Raw genomic sequence first — 22,507 nt, 5'->3', positions numbered from 1 at the left:
TTGTTGATCTCCCTCCGCTCGCTCTTTCTCTTCCACCCTCTGCCTCCTCTACTCTTTTGCTTTACACTTATTATGATATAGATATCAGAAACATACAAACCTTCAAATATTCAACATTAATATGACCAATGATGTTTCAGTATAATTCATTAAATCTTTCCATAATATCAAGCAATGATGCTTCAAATTTTGTCCTATATGCAAAAGAAATTTTCATAGTAGCACTACTATTGAAGAAGTTTGAACAACTTTCTGCCCCATTCTTTCTTATTTGTAGCCTGATGTAATTGTGCCAAAGAGTGGATGAGGAGTGTTCCTTAACAGAGGTCTAAATAGGTGAATTTGAGGACATGCTTCATGCTTTAAAGCTTTCCATAATATCAGGCAATGCTGCTTCAAACTTTGTCCTATATGTAGAAGCATTTTTCACAGGAGCACTACTATTGTGAAGAATATCAAAAACTAACATGAGCCTTGCAACTTTAGTTGGAATAGGCATCTCCTTTAGAGTCAAAGACTCTGTAAGTACCTCAACTACCTACAATGCATGCAAGGTACCAATTAAGTTGTAAAAAAGTATTGTTGTCAAAGTGCTTAACCAAGACACAAGATAAAGCCCACAACTACATCATCATCATGACAATAATACCTTGCCAGCTACATCAACATTGTCAAGAGAAAACCCCATTGCTTCTTTTATCTAATTTCTCTCCAAGGTTAAAGCACGAAGCATGTCCTCAAATTCACTCTATGGTACAATTACATTAGACTACAAATCAGAAACAGCGGGGCAGAAATCTATTCAACTTCAAACTCAAAGAAATTTGATTAGATGTTGACCCTGCAGAATATTTGGTGAAGTTTTACATTACTAAAAGTCAATGGGTGTCAATGTCTCAAAAAGATTGAAATGGCCTTTAATAAAGTATTAAAAAAAATAAAACAATCCCAATGGATGATATGGTGCTTACCCTGGTCCTTCTAGTAGCGTAAGTTGCAGTTGAGGCTTTCTCATGCTCTGGACTCTTTGTACTTTGTTGTGGTAAACATGGTGATATCCACCTAGATAAAAAAAAAAAAAAAAACACTCAATAATTGAAGATATGATTCAAAATCAATATATTTATATAAAATATTATTTCTTTCATCCAAAGTTGTGATGCATCATTCAAGTAAAACAAAAGATTAAGTTGATGTTCTACATCTAGTCCATGTGACTCTAAACAAAATTATTGCAAGATGGTTTGAAATTTTCAATTAAAGGAGAAACTGATCTGTTGGGTTGTGTTATATTCTTTCCATGGCTAGCCCACGTAGTTAACCAGGGGGTTATAGGGGGCGCGAAGCCCCCCTTCGTTGTGCCAATTGTGTAGTGGGGGGGGGGGGGGGTCACAAGGGGTTTGAGGCATACCCGTAACCCCACTTTATGGGGTCAATTTTGGTTTTGGACCCTATGTTAGGATGGGAAGACCCACCTATGGTTTTGTGCATGATTTTCACACATGTTTTTGGACACGATGGTTTTCGGTCCATGGTATTGGACACAATGGTTTTCGGTCCATGGTATTGGATGCTTCAGCATGTATAAATATGTATTATAACATTGAAAGGAACATAATGAAAAATCAAGCTGGTATTCTCGGTTTTGGGATCCAGGGGAAAATATCCATGTATATGTGTTTTATGTGTTATGCTCTCGTATTTATTTTCTGTGTGTTAAAATACGTATGCAGGTAATTTATGTATAGGGTTAAAACCTACATGTGGTATCAGAGCAGTTTTGTCTTCAAGAGGACACCTTTTTTGCTGAGGGGTTTCGCTCATGCCTGTGGTAGACCCTGTTCAGGGGGAGATTTGCGAGATCGATTCTGGTGGTGAAAGAAGATGGCGAGCAGTGGAAAGATAAAGGTCGAGAAATTTAATGGTCAAAGTTTTGAGTTGTGGAAACTCAAGATGGAGGATCTGTTGGTGGATAAAGATTAGTGGATCACGGTAGATCCGGGTACTAAACCAACAGGAGTGTCCGATGAAGAATGGAAGAAGTTGGATCGGAAGGCAAAGGGCACAATATGATTGTGTGTCTCGGATTCAGTATTGCTGAATGTATCAGGGGAAGCTACGGCGAAGGCTTTGTGGGGCAAGTTAGGGACGTTGTACCAATCTAAGTCTCTGGTGAATAAACTGTTCCTGTGGAAAAAGCTGTATAACCTAAGGATGAAAGATGGAGACTCGGTGACAGAGCATCTGAACGCATTTAATATTGTGGTAAGTCAGTTAGCATCTCTTGATATTAAAATTTCAGATGAAGATAAGTGCATCAGTTTGTTGTGTTCTCTACCAGATTCGTGGGATAGTCTGGTTATTGCAATAGGTAGCAATGCAACTGCCTTGCAGTTTGATGAAATGGTCTCATCCTTGCTGACGAAGGAGATGAGACAGAAAAATATGGAGAGCCAGAATGGTGATGCCTTGTCTATACGATGATGGTCCCAAAATAGAAACAAAAATAATTCATCGAGTAGGAGATCTAAATCTAGAGGGAAATCTAAATCTCCAGGAAATCATGTAAAGGTGGTGTGCTGGAAATGTGGAAAGGAAGGGCACAACAAAAGGGACTGTAAATCTAAAGCCCCTGATAAAGGAAATGGATCTGATGATGCTCCTTCTGTAGAGGCGAGAACCACCTTAAATGAAGGTGGGGATGTGTGCTTGGCTTCTTCAAGTGCACATGTAGATCATGAGGCATGGTTGATTGACTCAGGTGCATCCTTTCACTTCACTCCCCATAGAGAGTGGTTCTGCGAGTATGATAAATACAATGGTGTGATGTCTTCTTAGGGAATGATAGGAAGGCTAGAATCGTTGGTCATGGAAAAGAAGAGTTGAAGTTGCAAGGTGGAAGGATTAGAATACTTCTAGGTGTTCTTCATATTCCTACATTGGCCAGAAATTTGATTTTCGTAAGCAAGCTGGATGATGCAGGTGTAAAACAATGTTTGAGAAGGATACCTGCAAAATGGTTCTAGGAGCACTGGTACTGATGTGGGGAGTTCGGATTGGAACTCTGTACAAGTTGCAAGGTAGCATTGTTATTGATGGGTGTAATAGTTCTGTGGTTCCTGAAAGTGGAGCAGAAAATCTAGTGGTCTCTGGAGAGAAGACCATGTTGTGGCATCAAAGGCTTGGACATATTGGAGAGAAGGGCCTTCGAATACTTCATGGTAAAGGTATGGTAGAAGGTATGATTAATAGCTCTCTGGATTTTGATTTCTGTGAAAATTGTGTATATGGGAAGCAGAATCAAGTGAGTTTCCCCTTTGGTAGTAAGAGGGCGAAACAGATATTAGAACTTGTGCACAGTGATGTGTTTCGACTTGTGAAGGTTCCATCATTGGGTAAGTCTATGTACTATGTATCATTTATAGATGAATTCTCAAGGAATACATGGATATATTTCCTTAAGAATAAATCTGAAGCCTTTGATAGGTTTAAAGAATTTAAGGCTCTCGTGGAAAATCAGACAGAGAAGAAGATAAAGGTGTTGAGGACAGATAATGGTGGAGAGTTTTGCAGCAAGGAATTTGAACAATTCTGTAAGAAGTGTGGTATAGCACGATAGAATACTACTCCATATACACCTTAGCAAAATGGAGTTGCAGAAAGAATGAATAAGACGTTGATGGAAAGGGTAAGAAGCATGCTTAGTGGTGCCAGGTTAGGACATGAATTCTGGGCAGAGGTGGTGGATACTACATGTTACCTGGTTAACAGGTCACCTTCATCAGCGTTGTAGGATAAGACTCCACAAGAGGTATGGACTGGTAAGAAACCTTCTCTTTCACATCTGAGGGTATTTGGATGTGATGCATATGTACATGTTCCAAAGGAGAAATGAACCAAGTTGGATAGTAAATCTAAAAAGTGCATCTTTATTGGGTATAAGGATAGTTTAAGGGGTTATAAGCTTTGGAACCCAGTCACACAGAAGGTTGTGTACAGCCGAGATGTGGTGTTCGGAGAGGTAAAAGATGTTATTAAACATAAAGTCCAACCAAAGGAACCTGAGAAGATAGAGTTTGAGCTTAAGGAGGAAGAATTAGACTCAGAAGATGAAGAGCCACAAACTCCGAGTGTGAGAAGATTAGTTCGAGAAAGAAGGTAGCCGGAAAGGTATAGTCCATCTACTTTCTGTTCAAATTTTGCTTTATCTATTACTGATGATGATCCTAGAACTGTGAAGGAAGCAGTTGATTTAGAGGATGGAAAAATATGGAAAGAGGCCATGGTTGATGAAATGGCATATTTGCACAAAAATGAGGCTTGGGATCTTGTGGAGTTGCCGGCTGGAAGGAAACCCATTGGAAGCAAATGGGTGTTCAAGAAGAAGACAAATGTAGAAGGAAAGGTGGAGAAATACAAAGCTCGGTTGGTAGCAAAAGGTTATTCCCAGGTATCGGGAATTGATTTTGGTGATATTTTTTCTCCTATTGCCAAGATAACTTCTATTAGATTACTTTTATCTGTTGCTACCGCTTTTGATTTTGAGGTAGAACAGATGGATGTGAAGACATCGTTTCTTCATGGGGATCTGGAAGAGGAAATATACATGAAGCAACCTGAAGGCTTTGCGGTGAAGGGTAAGAAAGAACTAGTATGTAAGTTAAATAAGTCTCTGTATGAGTTAAAACAGTCACCAAGGATGTGGTATCAGAAATTTGATACATTTATATGGGGACTTGGCTTCATCAGAAGCAAAGCAGATCACTATGTGTATTTTAAATTAATTGGTGATCGTGTTATTTATTTGGTCTTGTATGTGGATGATATGTTGTTGGTTGGAAATGACAAAGAAATTATCCAGGATTTGAAGACCCAATTGTCCTCCAAATTCGACATGAAATTTCTTGGTGCTACAAACTATATTTTGGGCATGGAAATTAAAAGAGATCAAGCAAAGAGGAAGCTCTGGTTAAACCAGAGGAAGTATGTTGAGACGCAGAGGTTTAATATGCAGGATAGTAAACCGGTGAAGGTTCCTATTCCTGTAGGTGTGAGATTGTCTGCTGAACAGTGTCCCAAAACACAAGAAGAGGAAGAGGACATGTCCAATGTTCCATATGCAAGTGCAGTCAGTAGCCTAATGTATGCAATGGTCTATACTAGACCAGACATTGCATATGCAGTGGTAGTATTGAGCAGGTTTGTGTCAAAACCAGGGAAGGAGCAATGGACAACAATGAAGCGGGTTTTTAGGTATTTGCATGGCACTAGTGATTATGGTTTGTGCTACCAAGGAAGATCATGATTGGATAGAATGTTGGATATTCGTGGCTTTGTTAATGTAGACTGGGCTGGAGATCTGGATTAGAGAAGATCTACAAGTGGGTATGTGTTTAACCTATTTGGAGGTGCAGTCATTTGGATGAGTAAGAAACAATTTGTAGTGGCACTATCAACTACAGAGGCAGAATACATGGCAGCCACTCATGCAAGCAAGGAAGCAGTTTGGTTGCAGAGATTGTGTTCAATATGGGGTTAGTACAGGGAGCTATAAGGATAGACTGTGACATCCAAAGTGAGATTTTCTTGGAAAAGAACCATGCATATCATTCAAAGACAAAGCACATTGATGTTCAGTATCACTTTGTGAGGGATACGATAGAAGACAAAAGGGTGTTGCTGGTAAAGGTGGACACTTTGAAGAATACTTCAGATGCATTGACAAAATCTGTGAGCTCTGAGAATTTCTCTTGGTGTTGAGAGACAATGGGCATTTTAGGGCTAGAAAAATGACTACGCTCTCTTATGGCCCCCTGTGGAAAGAAAACAACAAGTGGGAGAATGTTGGGTTGTGTTATATTCTTTCCACGACTAGCCCATGTAGTTAACCAGGGGGTTAGAGGGGGGGCGGAGCCCCCCCTCGTTGCGCCGATTGTGTAGCGGGGGGGGTCACAGGGGGTTTGAGCCATACCTATAACCCCATTTTATGGGGTCAATTTTGGTTTTGGACCCTATGTTAGGATGGGCAGACCCACCTATGGTTTTGTGCATGATTTTCGCACATGTCTTTGGATGCGATGGTTTTTGGTCCATGGTATTGGACGCGATGGTTTTTGGTCCATGGTATTGGATGCTTCGGCATGTATAAAGATGTATTACAAAATTGAAAGGAACGTAATGAAAAATCAAGCTAGTAGTCCCGGTTTTGGGATCCAGGGGAAAGTCTCTGTGTATATGTGTTTTATGTGTTATGCTCTCGCATTGTTTATTTTCTGTGTTTTAGAATTTGTATGCAGGTAATTTCTATACGGGGTTAAAACCTACATGATCAACACACAAAGAAATGCAGGATAGATATATTCATGCAAGCATTAGTAAAAAAAGGGTGTGCTAACTAATAATTATTATAATCATGACTTGATTCTAAAATAGTTAGGGTCGCATATCAAATTGTTACATGTGTTCTCATCTTTCAAATGCTCACCACTATATTTGCGTTTAATCTCATTTTTTCAAAGTATATCAGTATCTACACTGGTTAAATCTAAAAAAATTTCATTTAAAAAGAGACTAAAATGCCTATAGGCTTTATAGCCTTCAAAGCATTTAAATTGGAAAACATAAAATGGAAGAAAGATGCTAGCAATCAAATACACTCACTAACAACGACACCTGCAATCATGGAAAAATTACAATTAAGGTCCCTTAGTAGATTCCATGAAACATGTCACTTAGTCACGTGATAATGACAATGTATTTTAGATAATTCACTTCCATGACCCCTGAGTTCAACAAAGAAAATACATATAATATGGTAATAGTTATGCTCCACTACATAAACTCTGATGGTTTGAATACTCCTTTAGAAGGCTAGCTAGCTGAAGAACAAAACCCTTTGAAACATGGGGAGCTAATCACCATCATAGGTGTGCATATTTTGGGCATCTTGACAACTCATCAGTAGCATCTAAAAAACAAGAGAATGTATAACAAACAAATATTTGATATATAAGGTTTTAAGGCATGCACATTAGAATCAATTTCTATTACATGAGAAATGAAATAAAGCTACCTACTTGTATAGAAATCACAACTCGAATAAAAATGCAGAGAGTGCATCTTAGCACTTGAAGACACTAAAATAAATGACTAGCTTCTTCTGCTCCTTTTTTCCATATCTCTATCCCTTTCCTTTTCCCTCTCTCTTTCTCTATCACGATCCCTATCCCTCTCTTCCCTTTCCCCTCTCCCTGTCTTTGTCCCTATCCCTGTCATGATTGTCATGTTCTCTACTTCCGCTCCTCCCTCTCCCCTTTCCAACATTAGAATCATGAATGTTGTCTCTATTACCATCTCTGTCACGATGAACAGAAATAGTATCAAGATCTCATTCCCTAACCCCATCAAAACCCTTCTCCCTATCCTCTCTTTCCCTGTCTTTACTTAATATGTATGAAGGACTCTTGCTATGGTTCCCATCATAAAGTAAAATAAGTAAGCCACAAAGATATTAATCATGTAGAGACTAGGTTTTATAAATATGACTTAAAATGAGCTGTAATTTCCAAGAATGAGAGACTTCATATGCAACCCACTTCAATCAAATGCAATCCAGTAGATATACAATTTCATGCATTACCTACCATGCAAGACGAATGCACGTTGTATCCAAAATTTGATCTAGTGTCTTTATTAGTCACCCATTCTATTAACCCATATTCAAATTCTAATCTCTTTCTATGGGAATAGGCTTTTCTTCCAATTTATTCGGCATTCTTAGTGCCACATTCTTTAAGAGACTCATGATACTCCATGAGTGTTACCTCCAATTGACGTAGATTTTTCCTGATATCACATGTTAATAGTATCAAACCAGATGGTGTATATATAAAGGAACAAAATAAATTAGCATCCTATAGGCAAGGAGAATCACCTACGACCTTCATCCATTCCACTATCATTAAGAGTATAAGCAATGTTGTCCATTGTGACTTCTTGTTTGTCTTCTTTCCAAGAACCCCCTGTTACACTAAAAAATGTCACCATGGCTATTTACAGTTAGGATGACTCTATCAACAGTCATGCTACCCTCTTAGGCAAGTCTTATGCCTCTGCTCTCCATGTCAAACTCCAAAAAAGAGAGAAAGTCTTTCTAAATGTATTTATCTCTGGGGACGCAGGTTCTCTCAACCTTACCTGCGGGGACGCACCCAATGTTCACAAAAACTGCGTCTTTGGACGCTCTGTATGTAAAGGTGCAGGTGCGTCCCCCTGAAAAGGTTAAAATGCGCAAGTTTCATCTTTAAAAAGTCACTTGTGGTCATTTCTAGAGCATTCTAGAAGGTTGTTCGACGTGTATTGAGCGCCTCCAGATGGTTCATGCACTCCTACCAAAGAGGAACTTATCCCATCAATAAGGGAGCTATCCCATCCAAAGAGGGGATTATCCCATTGATGGTGGACCTGATTAACTTCCTCTTGAGCACTATAAATACAGGCATTGGGCCAGAAGGAGAGGAGGTTGAAAGCTATACATTTCTAAGGGTAAATGCTGTAGGAATTAGGACTCCCATTTAGAAGCTTGTGAGGAGAGATTGCCATCTTTTCTTGTTCTATTTGGAAGTGGGTGAGCTTTGTCAAAGTAAAGGAGAACTCTTGATGGACCCTGGGAGGGACTTGCACAACACCAAGGCTCAGGTTGTATTTGTTCCTTTTGTTACCTATTAATGCAAATGAGTCCATTCTTCTCAATAACTTGTTATTTATGAGTTGTTTCATGTACTCCTTGGTCTATGTGTTAAATATGTTTTATTCTATGAGATTATCAAGTGCTATTTAATCGTTTGATTGTTAGTGTATGCAGGTTTCAAAGTGAAGGAGGAGCTCATTCGGATCAGCGGAGCTGGACTGCTACAACAGCGTTGGATTACAGGTAGGATCTAAACACTTGATTTCCCATATAGTAAATGCATGTTTAGAGAAGGATTGCTCTTGTTTGTCTTGTTTGTCACTAGAGAGTCTTAGGCTCCTAGGGAGGTTGGTTGTGTCCGCACAATCGACTCTTTCCGCCTGACAAATTGGCGACTCCGCTGGGGACTCCATTGATGTGAAAGTCTTTTCCTTTGTATGAACTTTGCTCTGAGAAAATTAGTTTATTTTTCTGGTTTTTGGCTCTGTGACTTTGTTTTTGGGTGGGCTAGCTTAGGGTTAGTTTCATTTTAGTTTTTCTTGAGTTTTCCAGTAGGACGCACCCTCTGAGCATTGCACAGTGCGTCCCTGGACGCACTATCGCTGTGTGCACAGAGCGGGCCCGCACCTGTTCTAACGGGTTTCCTGCATCCCCTGCTAAAATTTGAGAAAATTCCATTTTTTGCATTTTTTCTCTTAGATTTTGCTTTTTCTTAGTTTTTACTGCCCAGATCCATTAGTCTACTGTCAGAGATCTTCACCTAAGCTTGTTTCATTAGCATTCCTACTCTAAGCTTTCATCAATTGGGTGTTTTGAATCTCTTTTTTGAGAAATTCTTAATTTTATTTCCTTTGGTCATTACTTGGAGGTTTGTCTCAGTCCTTTCACAATTTTGCATCTTTTTGCTCTTGTTTTTGCAAAAAAAATTCCCCCTCATTCGCCGGGGGGGGCTAAATTGTGTATGAGTGTTAATGGCCTTTGAGTGTTTTTATTTTTGATCTTTGGAACTCTCACCCAATTTTCTCAATTTGCACTTGATTGGTTCTTAGATCACATTAGAATCGTCTTGTGTTTGAGAATTCTCTTGCATAGATCACATTTGCATAATTAGAATTCTCATTTTCCGAATATGAATGAAAATATGCATAGATTACATTTGCATACTTTTCAAGTGAATTGTGCATAGATTACCATTGCATAGTTTACATTCTGGAAAATCAGTCGTAGATTTAGATCAGTTTCCTTTGATTTGAATTTACACAAAAATAAAAATAAAAAAATGGTTTGGAATTGATTTGCATTAGTTTTTCTTGACGAAATTAGTGCATTAGAGAATTTGTTATATTTTCTCTTAGTGATCAATTTTTTGCATTGTTGGAAGTGAATGGAAACTCTCTCCTTACTTTAGTTAGGATTCATCGAATTGAAAAGATTACATTATCATATTCGATTGCATTCAGTTGAGTCGGGTCATAACACCATTGGTTTCATATCCATTTACCCATTTGAGTAATAACAGCCTTAATAACACAGCGCTTAATTAAAATTCATCTAGTAATTTTTACATTTCTAGGGCTCTGAAACACCAACATAGCTTAGGCTAGTGTCTTGGAGTAGGAGAGTAATTAACTCTCCAAGACAGCAAAACCAAACAGGTAGCTCATCTTGTGGTAGGATAAATCCGACTGTTTCATTTGTATTCTGGGAAAGCTCCTCTTAAAGGAGAAGCACGAGCTCGTGTCCGAACCAGTGAGGGGATCAATCCTCCCTCGTTGGGAATGACGCCAGACATGCACGTATTACAAACGGTAAACCTCGGATTAACCATTGTCGAGGAGCCAGGGGTCACTTGTCGGTAAACCTTGGATTATTGTCAAGGAGCCGACAAGGGGATTGAGCTTGATACTCTGCCCTTGCGTGCTGTCGGAGTGTAGACTGTTCCCCCAGGTGCATTTGTTGCTGTTGGTAACCTTAGTGACCATTATCTTTAGGGTTCTAACCAAGGTGACGATGGAGGGAAGATCCCACTGTACCTGGAGCAGACGTCGGCTAGACTCACTTGGATTTTCTGGGGGGTTCACTTCACTCGAGACGGTTAAAGTGGAGGAACTTGGTCCAGTCTATTCATTAAGCAGGTTGCCGGGGTAACTGTTCCGCCCACCACTTCTGTACTGAATTCGGCGATGTTGGATTTCATCACCAACTAGTGTTTTCGGTCCGGAAGGCTACTATTTGTGTGTGGTTTGATTCCTAGATTTGATAGCGCGTGTTAATTTGTTTGTTTTCAGTTTTAGAGACCATAGGTGTGAATTGTGAATCTTAATTGTTAGGTGTGAATTGTGAATTGTTAATTTTAGTTTTAAGATTGTTAATAAAATTCACTGAAGTTGAATATAATGGCAAATGTTCCGGAATTTATCAACCTAGGAACCCCTCCTAATGAGAATCCTAGTACTTTTCCTTACTTTGGAAATGTTGGTCCTCCTTATATGGCTACTTTGTCATTACCTGGATTTACAATAGGTTTACCGATATGGTTATTTTCAACTTCGTTGGCCCAAAATACTCCAATTGTTCCATCTCAACCGGATGCTTCACCTCAACAGAGTTCACCATCTCAACATCACCAACCTTCTGTTGACCCTTTACCTTCTTCGCCTAATTTTTCTTCCTCCATTTCTCCCTCTTCGCCTGGTAAAAGCCTTGATGCTAGTAACCAGGAGGCTAAGAAGAAGAAGAAAGGGAAGGAGAAGAAGAAAAAGAAGAAGCAGGATAAGAAAGAAGTCAACCAACCAACCACGACTGTAAGTGTTAGTTGTGTTGAGGAAAATTCCGACGTGCACCGTAAACCCAAATACCCTTGCAGGCTTTGTAAGGGTGACCACTTCCTTGTCAATTGTCCTGGTATTCCAAAGGTCTTGGAAGTATGGTCAGAAAAATCTCATCAACTTTCCATTGATCCATCAACCAGTGATAGTCAGGTTCCTGGGAAAGAGGGTAAAGTTAGGTTTCCTTGTAAGTTATGCAAAGGGAGTCATCAAACTCACATTTGCCCTCACATGGATGAAGCCTCAACATTGTTGGAAAACCTTACTATTCCATAGCAAGAATTTCCAACTGGTTACCGTAAGCTTTCTCCCAACCTACCGTCAACTGACGGAGTGATTGATCCAATTTCAAGTACAGTCGATCACACTCTTCCATTAGAGAGTGAAACTCATGTCACTCGGGTTGATGATCCATTAGTTGATCAAGTGGTCGATTCAATTTCACATTCGGTCGATCCCACTTTCCATTTAGAGAGTGAACTTCATACCGCTCAGGTTCTTCTTGTTACATCAGATTCTTCTATGCCGGGGGGCATTTCACCTGTTTCTACAGAACCCCCTCCAAGCACTGAGGTCTTTTCCTTTGATTGGAATAGACTGACAGAACCTCGTCTTCCTTCCTCCATCCCTTTCCAAATCATTGTCAAGGCTGGTGGTAGGGACATACATCGTACACAGGTAGATGAAGGTGCTTCTGTTAGTATTTTATCCTCAACTGTTTGGAAAGCTTTGGGTTCCCCTCAGCTTGCGCCTATTACGAAGAATCTGAAAGCTTTTAACAAAACCATTAGTGAACCTTTAGGGATCCTTCCTAATTTTTCTCTTACCTTGGAAGGTAAAACTGTCTGTATTGATCTTATGGTAGTTCGAGGTCCCTTGGATTTCAATTTACTCCTTGGGCGAGACTATGTTTATGCAATGAAAGCTGTCGTATCGACACTCTTTCGCGTGATGTCTTTCCCTCACAATGGCAGTATTGTGACTGTAGACCAGCTTTCGTTCCCTAGTCTTGTTTCGACTACCAATAATATGACACCCCTAAATGTTCCTGATTCTAAAGTGGTATCTACCCTGCCACGGGTTAATTATGTGGCAACTGGTCCCATGTTTTCAGTTACCGATGTCAGTGAGCCTCTCACTGTTGATTTAGATCCGGTAATTGACATGGAAAACTCTAAGGGATTATTTGAACATGATGTTCTTATCCCTTTTGAGTCCCTTGACATGTGTTCCTTCCAGAGAAGTGTTCTTCCTTCGGATGAAGACCTTTTGGAAGCCATGATCAAGGTGTGTCCATTGACATGTCTTTCTTCCAGTTGGAAGCCATGATCAATGTGTGTGAGGATAGTTTCTTCTAGTCTCAACCTCATTAAAAAATGAAACTGGAATTCATGAGCATAGTTCCTTGTCTTGTGTCAAGCTCATTAAAAAATGAAACAAGGAGTTGTGAGGGAAGTTCTTTTTACTGTGTCAACCTCTTTAAAAAATGAATCAGTGTGTGTGAGGATAGTTTCTTCTAGTCTCAAACTCATTAAAAAATGTGAGGATAGTTCTTTTTACTGAGTCAACCTTGTTAAAAAATGAATCAGTGCGTAAGAGGACAGTTCTTTTCTTGTGTCAACCTCGTTAAAAAATGAAACAACTCCCTTTTCAAGTTGAATCTTTACAAGATCTTGAAAGTAAAGCTTCATTCCATCCAACTGGTTGAATGAAATGAAGCTTGGGGGGCATGTACCTTGTTTTGCATCATTAAACTGGGGGCATGCGAATTTTTTGAGCATAGTTCCTTGTCTTGTGTCAAGCTCGTTAAAAAATGAAACAAGGAGTTCTGAGCATAGTTCCTTGTCTTGTGTTAAGCTCGTTAAAAAATGAAACAAGAGTAGAGTTTTTTGTTAGGTAGATTGTAGAGAGTAGTTATGAGCATAGTTCCCTATCTTGTGTCAAGCTCGTTTAAAAAATGAAACAAGGGTTTTGAGGATAGTTCTTTTCCTGTGTCAACCTCACTAAAAAATGAAACAACTCCCACAAGTCTTTCCAAAATCTTGAAAGTAAAGCTTCATTCCATCCACCTGATTGAATGCAATGAAGCTTGGGGGGCATGTACCTCGTTTTGCGTCATTATGCTGGGGGCATGTGAACTTATAACAAGCATAGTTTTTCGTTTCAAGCTTGTGTAAACATGAAACTGAATCCGAGCATAGTTCTTTTCCTGTGTCAAGCTCGTTAAAAAATGAAACAAATCCTCCTCTACTTGAATCGAGAGTTTGACTAAATCTCGTAAATGTTAAGTTGTATATTTAGGTTAGTTATTTCAGTGTTTTTCATAATTTTCTTACAGTTTTAGGTCGAGTCTTTCAAACGATCTCGTTCATGAACCTTCATTCCATCCAGCTTGTATTTAGTTGAATGAAATGAAGTTGGGGGGCATGCACTCTAGCAGTTACGCTTAGGGGGCATCAAGCACAGTTTTCTCTCTGTTTCAAGCTTGTGTAAAAATGAAACTACTTTGAAGCATAGTTTTTCCCTGTTTCAAGCTTTTGTAAAAATGAAACCTATTTCGAGTCAATTTCAGTTATTTTCAAGACTCGTTAAACTCATGAAAATACCGAGATTATTTTGCTATTTTTCATTCTCGTAAAACAAATAAAAATGCCGAGTCCTTTCCGTATTTTCCTGCTCGTAAATTAAATTGAAAGTCGACCATATGAGTACATTTTTATCATTTTTTCGAACTCATTAAAACTTACGAAAAAGTGAAAACCATGAGTACATTTTTATCATTTTTTCGAACTCGTTAAAACTTACGAAAAAGTGAAACCGTAGAGTCATCTTTTAAGCCCTTTTCTGACTCCTAAAATATGAAAAGATTGCCGAGCGTTTCTTTTACACTCGTTAAAACGGAATTAAAAGACGGTCCCCTTATAGCTCTTTTCTGACCGTAAAATCAGGAAAAGATTGCCGGGTTTTTGTCGTTTCAAACTCGATACGGAAATAAAACGACGTGTCCTTGATCGCTTTTTACTTTTCAGGTCAGTGGCACTAATTATGAAAGTACTCCTTGGTCGCAAGATCAAGCGGTTCCCCCAGGTATTATTTTATACTTTTTCGGGCTTGAGGGACACAAATCTACGAAAAAGTTCAACTTGGAGTCTTCTTAAGTTTTTCAGACTCTCTAAAATTGAAAAACGCCGAGTTTCTCCTATACTGGGCTCGTTAAACATTTCACAGTAAAGGACCTGTTCAATTACAAACAGGAACGAACCACTCCTTCCTAGGGTTCGAATCAAAACTAGGTTGGACTCATCCGAAGGATGAGCTTATAATCAAGCATATGTTATCCTCCTCAAGCTTGTCAAAAAATAAAGAGGTACTTGCCAGAAATGGTGGGGGAAAAGAGAGAAGAATGAGCCTATTTGTTACCTTTTGTCTCAGAAGAAACTTTATTACCACTCTTGAACACGACACTTTTTCATTCACCTGGGTTGGGAAATCCTTTACCTCACAGTTGATCAAACCACTTTGAAAGTCTTCAGCTGGGTTCCGGGGATTAACTTTGAGTCGTTTATCACCAAGCCATCTGTTGTGTCGTTATGTGTTCAAGAGGTCTGCAAGCAAAACTTTCATCTGCAAAATACTTGTCATCCATTTGACCATCCCTGAGTCAGTCCTTACAGCAACATTTCTTCAACTTGAACAATGATTTCGTGTTGTGGGCTTGCCTGCAACGGGTCGCTTTCTATCGACATCAGCACATTATCTAGAGAGATGACTTAGAAATCGTCAGTACCTTGAAGTCTGTATGCATCAATGGCGGGTTTCTCGCCTTTGACGTCAGTTTACATCATTGACTTTCGATCGAAGGATTCCGTGAAATGTTCGACATCAACTCATTCATTCACATCTCATGGATTGTACTGGGTGCTTTGAGAACCATTGACATTACTGGTGGTCTCTCTCACACTTGTTAACAGTTTACATCATCGACTGGTAATCAAGTGGTTTCTACCATGTTCGACATCAACTCATTTATTCGCATGGCTAGAATCGTACCAATTCGGGAAGTAGAAATGAAGACCCTGGATCTAGTTTCCACCATCCAGGCTGCGAGGAGTTTTGTATTCATTATCTAAGTAGACTAATCATAAACAGATGGTTGCGCCCATACTGTGTCTACAAAAGTCTATGATTATGATGTACTACAAGATCATTCCTGTATCAGAGTAGTTAGTCTGTTAGTTAAAGTTTTGATCTGAGTATGGGAATGCCTACCTCAGTGATGATATAATCTTATACATGTATTTTGTGTTGAAAATTGCAGGTTCTAACCAGGCTCTCCACGAGATAATCCTTGAAATGATAAAGCGCTTCACCCTTCCTAGATAATACAAAACCCTAATCTATTTCAGGCTTCGCACTTTAGGGGGCAATCTGTTACACTAAAAAATGTCACCATGACTATTTACAGTTAGGATGACTCTATCAACAGTCATGCTACCCTCTTAGGCAAGTCTTATGCCTCTGCTCTCCATGTCAAACTCCAAAAAAGAGAGAAAGTCTTTCTAAATGTATTTATCTCTGGGGACGCAGGTTCTCTCAACCTTACCTGCGGGGACGCACCCAATGTTCACAAAAACTGCGTCTTTGGACGCTCTGTATGTAAAGGTGCAGGTGCGTCCCCCTGAAAAGGTTAAAATGCGCAAGTTTCATCTTTAAAAAGTCACTTGTGGTCATTTCTAGAGCATTCTAGAAGGTTGTTCGACGTGTATTGAGCGCCTCCAGATGGTTCATGCACTCCTACCAAAGAGGAACTTATCCCATCAATAAGGGAGCTATCCCATCCAAAGAGGGGATTATCCCATTGATGGTGGACCTGATTAACTTCCTCTTGAGCACTATAAATACAGGCATTGGGCCAGAAGGAGAGGAGGTTGAAAGCTATACATTTCTAAGGGTAAATGCTGCAGGAATTAGGACTCCCATTTAGAAGCTTGTGAGGAGAGATTGCCATCTTTGCTTGTTCTATTTGGAAGTGGGTGAGCTTTGTCAAAGTAAAGGAGAACTCTTGATGGACCCTGGGAGGGACTTGCACAACACCAAGGCTCAGGTTGTATTTGTTCCTTTTGTTACCTATTAATGCAAATGAGTCCATTCTTCTCAATAACTTGTTATTTATGAGTTGTTTCATGTACTCCTTGGTCTATGTGTTAAATATGTTTTATTCTATGAGATTATCAAGTGCTATTTAATCGTTTGATTGTTAGTGTATGCAGGTTTCAAAGTGAAGGAGGAGCTCATCCGGATCAGCGGAGCTGGACTGCTACAATAGCGTTGGATTACAGGTAGGATCTAAACACTTGATTTCCCATATAGTAAATGCATGTTTAGAGAAGGATTGCTCTTGTTTGTCTTGTTTGTCACTAGAGAGTCTTAGGCTCCTAGGGAGGTTGGTTGTGTCCGCACAATCGACTCTTTCCGCCTGACACCCCCAAATATGTCATCACTACCAAAAGAAGAGTAATTCAAACCAAGTACCTTAAGCTCTACCTTGTCCTCTCTATCAGTTCCACCATCCTCACGAGTCCACTTTGAAGCTTGTAATACATGATGTGTTTTCATAGAATTTCCTGTTAAAGGTTTTAGATCTAGCTGTGGGATTGATGAATTTGAGGTCCCCACCACACTAGAATTTTTTGGTAAAGTTCCATTGCAAGAGGCATCCATTGATTCACATTCCTCAACCCATGACCATAAATATGATTCTTCCTTAACATTTTTCCTAGATCTGGACATATAGTCCTTATCATCATCAAGTATGGATTTTTTTCTTCACTTGTGCTCCACCTTCCCCCTCCCAATTTTAAATAAGCATTAGTTTCTCTTACATTCTTCCCTCCGATTGAAAAGTTATACCCATACCTGACATCCTCATCTTGATGTTGGTTCTTATTCTTCTCCGCTTCTTCTAAGCTAAGAAATCAGGAAACCATTACCTCCCTACCACCGCGAATAGATAAACCATTTTTCGTACATCATCTTTCAAGCTCCACAAGTGGAATACTAAAAAATTCTCGAGTTGTTGCTCCCTCTCCAATCGCCAGAGTAGCATCTTGATTTGGACCAAATCCGTCTGTTACATCTGTAAGATTGGCTTCAAAACTATCAAGGTCCTTCAATGGTGGGGCATCTCCACATATTGAATGAAAATGAGGGACACTTGAATTTCCATACTGAAGAAAGAAAGCTCTCATTCCATTCACATAAGCATCTTAAATGAGAAACCAAATTGACCAAACTTGGAGAGCTTTCATCACTTTCTCCCTCAAATCTTCTACAGTAATCCGACCAGTGATGTTTTAGTATGAGTCATTAAATCTTTCCATAATATTAGGTAATGCTTCTTCAAACTTTGTCCTATATGTAGAAGCATTTTTCACAAGAGCACTACTATTGTGAAGAATATCGGAAACTAAGATGAGAATTGCAATTTTAGTTGGAATATGCATCTTCTTTAGAGTTAAAGACTCCGTAAGTACCTCAACTACCTCGCCAGTTGCGTCAACATTATCTAGAGAAAACCCCATTGTTTATTTTATCTAATTTATCTCCAAGGTTAAAGCATGAAGCATGTCCTCAAATTCATCTCTTTGGCCCTCTATTAAGGCGTGTTCCTGATCCACTCTCCTAGTCCTTCTAGCAGCTTAAGTTGTAGTTGAGGCTTTCTCATGCTCATGCACGTGTTCAAATTTAATCACATGAGTGGGGGAACTTAGATGTATTTCGAATTGATAAACAAGATTGTTGTGGAAATATGTCTATAAGAGTTATTGCTTGCAGTGAAAGATGCATTATTTTTTCACAAGCGTGAAAAAAATCATGTTACAAAGATTCAAGGGAGGGATTTCTTTAAAAATTCAAGTTTTAGCCTACCTTTAGGATGGGCTAGCTCCTATGGAATCATAAAGCACCTAGATATTGATTTTATGCAGGCCAACAAAAATAATTGTATACTAAACTGGAGCAATCAAAGGTACAAGTACAATGTTGAGATTTGGATTTGAAAATCCTTTGGACTATATAAGTTTTCAAGTAATTTCTGGAAAGGACAAACCGTAGTCTTTTAACTGTAGACCCAATATATTCTTGATTGTTTTCATAAAATTAGAAAACATGGAGAATCTGAATCTCAATGAAAGTTAAAGGTGCTTGATCTTCATACATGCTTTGTTTTCATCATTACTATCCTCAACATGTTCTATTATTTAGAGTGAGATTTCATGAATTGGTAGGTGTGTTTTCCCACATTTCTGTTTTTATATCCCACACAATTAGAATATTGCTACATTTGGCCTCCTCTACTTCGCCAATCTACATTTTTTAAAGAGGGTACAAAACACTAATGATATGTTCTTTTTCCATAAGTTCTCATTTTTTGGATGGATTTTGTGGAAATTTTATGCATGCCAATTATGTGGCACGAAACAATGTTCCATTATTCTTTCTTATCATCTCATGTTTCTAAGTTAGCATGCTTATATTGTACTAGTTCATTACACCTATGTCATGTAAAGATCGAGTTGAGTGGGTTTTACATTTGATTTCCACTATAATCAACAACTGAATATATATGTTTTGTGTGTAGGTTGGATGATGGGATGACACACTTTGATTTCCACTAGTGCTCTCTTTTTCATATACTATCACAAGTGCATAAATAAAAACTCACTTTTATTTTCACCTGGATAAGAAAATGATTACAACGTTGTATTTTGTAGTGAAAATGACAACTATATTTTGGAGCTAGATCTTGAGCCCTTCAATTCATCCTTTCCTTACCCAACACAACATCTCCTATTGGTAATAGAGTTCAATTTTTGAACCGACATTTGTCTTCAATACTATTTCATGATAAAGAAAGAACGCAACCATTGTTGGATTTCCTTCGAGCACACAAATACCACAACCATGCCATTTTTCTTTCCTTGGTTAATATATTGCATCATTGTGTTTGATAGTTAATTCATTATTATTCTATATATGCAAAATAAATCTCTATTGAATAGCAGAGAAGGATGACCTGACTATTTTAGAGATAAATAATATGAATTAATTAAACATTCACAAGACTATTTTGATTCTCATCTTTCTATTTCACTTCTTTAGAGAAAACTATATATTCAAATACCAACTCAACTCAAATCAAACTAAAATAGAGAATCCTAATTATGAAGATGTTTCTCTCTCCATACCTTGCAATGACATTATTTTTTTGAATTATACTTGAGTTTCAGTTATAATAACCTGGATTTGTATATTGCTTTTAGCACCAAATTGACATCATGGTAAACATACAAATATCCCATTAAATATGACCTAAGGTTTTTTCAAAGAATATCACCTTTAGTCTATGCATGTGGCAAAGTAATTTCTGAGGTGTGAAGTTTTATTAGAGGCATTATGTGTTTGTTTGTTTTGGTTAGAAAAGGGTTTTCTATTTCTTTTATGTGACTTTCAATTTATCATATGTAGCATGTTGAGAAATGGGAAAGAATAATGTGTGACATTTATCTTGCAGAAATTAATGTTGAATGAAAGGAACTAATCTTCAATCCACTTTCGTAAAGGCAGAGGGACATCCTAAAAAAATACCTAAGAATACACCATATACAAAGTTTTACATAAGTAATATATGGCTTTTTATTTTGTAGATATATTCTTTTTTCTATCCAAGATATCACAGTAAGACAAATATTGATATTGTAGAAATTGTTAGAGGACCTCATTGAAGTCGATTTTTCTGATGTCCTACTTGATTGATACATTCTCATGATAGGAAGGCTTTAAATATGAATTAATATGTTCCCAAAACAAATTAGATTCAAATTTTATAGATATAAAAGATAAAAACAAATGTCAATGCCTTCATTTCATTGTTACTTGAATCTTGTGTGGGCGGGTTACATGAAATGTGATTGGAAAAAGGATGGGGGGACAATGTAGAGATCACATCTTGGATATGATTCATCTGTTGTTGGAGATCCTTTAGGCGCTTGAGCCATCGACTTTGGAAATGCTTCTAGTAGGTATTCCTATGGATTTTAATGTTGTGATTCTTTCACCTCATGGTTATTTTGGGAAGCAAATGTTTTAGGAATGCATGATAAGACATCAATGGACATGTAAACATTTTTTTATAATTGCAATGTCCATTCCATGATATCCTCTCTTTATTGTTTGATTGTATTTTGAATGTTTATTTTGATTTTTATTTGTATTTGTATTTTAACTATGAAATTGAAAATACTTGGTATCATGTATGTTTTAACAACAACAAAAGCTTGAACATGAAATTAGTATTACACGATATCCTTTTAACTATTTTGCGTTGAAATATTCTGATGACTATTAGAAAAGTTTACTTTCATGTTGTTATTTGAGCACATGTTGTTTATATACTTGACCAAGTTCATGCATTAGAGAACAAAATGTTTTTGCGAATAAAATTATAAATATATATATTTCTAAGTAAGACTAATTGTATTAAAAGATGCAAAAAATAGAGTTACAATGAGGCCCCAGCCTTAGCCGTTTTGAACATTGTTCATCAGGAGTATCTAAACTGCCCCATATTTGGGGAAACCAGTTTGCCATAGCAAAAAAACCAAACATGTGACCTTGACCCAAAACAGAAGAGCTTCAGAAAAAGTTTTGACATAACACAAAATGACACAGGTGAAGTAATGACAGAACAGCCTTTCGTTTAGACAAAAAATAGACACAACAAGTGACTTGACCAAACCAGTTAGCAGTTGAGACCTTAGTTGACGCGTGGGTGGCAGCGGATGCCACGTGGCTTCATTTGGGTTCATCCTGGTATAGAGTCTCCTCAACTATGTGACATGCATAATGATACCAATCCTCATCTGCTTCCGCCACGCCACCTTGTGGCTCCCTTGCAGGAAGAGTGCCACTCATACTACCAGCCATAGGCATCAAAATAGATGCTCCAACTAAGCTGCCACCTGGTTTCCGACTGTCATCAGTGCATCCACCTTCTGCATGCAGACTGCCACTCTGTATTCCCTTGCCTTCTTCCTCTGGGAGCATCCCAGAGTCACGGCCTATTCCATGACTGCACTCCTCCTGATGCTGCATTTCAGAGCGTCCCAATGGAGCGTCGTGTTGCTCACTTTCTTCATAGAAGACAACGGTTATGTTGGCAGTGATGATAGGTTTGTTAAGGTTGCTCCAGAACCTGAATTGCGTTGAGTGAGGGGCCGAACTGGGGGGCAAAGGAAAAGTAGCAGTATGGAACCTGAAATCGCTGTGCTCAGCAATTAAAGCCTGCACACAACCCCATTCGCTACGAGTGTGAGGATAATGCCTGTGAGGTGAGATGGGAGGGGGAGGATTTGCATGGGGAAGAGAAGGTGAGGCAGGTTCGGGGCTCTGCATTGCTTGTGGGCGAGCGCTGCCACTACAAATACCACCTCTGCGACTCCTCATTCGATGACAGACCATGTTAATATGGTGGGAAGGGAATTCAGCAGGATAGAAGGCTAGGAAGGAAATCAAAGGATGAATAGAGGGCGTCTGGGCAGGATTCAAAGGGCAAAGCCTGGAGTGGGAATAGTGATGCCCGTTTCCAAATTCAATACAACACAGAAGCTAGCAGCAGCTCCTGGTAATTGTATGACTGCAGGGATTTTCAGCTTGGGGTGGGCAGATACTAAGGGAAGGAGGGAAGACTGAGGGGTTGGGAGGATCCATATCAAGGCAGATGATGTCCAGGTCTCGGATTGAGTGACCATTAAATGCAGCGTGCAGGCATGCCTGAGTTCATTTTAGGTGAGCATAGGATGGTGTGTTGGCCACCATCTGGCTCGTCTGAATGCCGCCAATTAGTCGGTTCTCCATTAAATGCCTCAATGGTCACTCGCATCTGGGTAATAAAATGATAAATATTAGACATCACCCCTCAAATTATTTATTT

The 22,507-nt window shown here is 38.8% G+C and overlaps 1 pseudogene; it reads right to left on the bottom strand.

The window, feature by feature from the left end:
• Nucleotides 1-355: 355 nt before the first annotated feature.
• On the bottom strand, nt 356-22,035 carry LOC149138914 (protein RRC1-like; annotated as a pseudogene).
• Nucleotides 22,036-22,507: the final 472 nt, after the last annotated feature.

This window comes from Pinus tabuliformis, chromosome X (assembly GCF_031772625.1).
Source record: "Pinus tabuliformis cultivar Carrire ecotype Pingquan chromosome X, CPIR1, whole genome shotgun sequence".
NCBI lineage: Eukaryota > Viridiplantae > Streptophyta > Pinopsida > Pinales > Pinaceae > Pinus > Pinus tabuliformis.
This window is presented reverse-complemented; position numbering and strand designations above follow the sequence as displayed.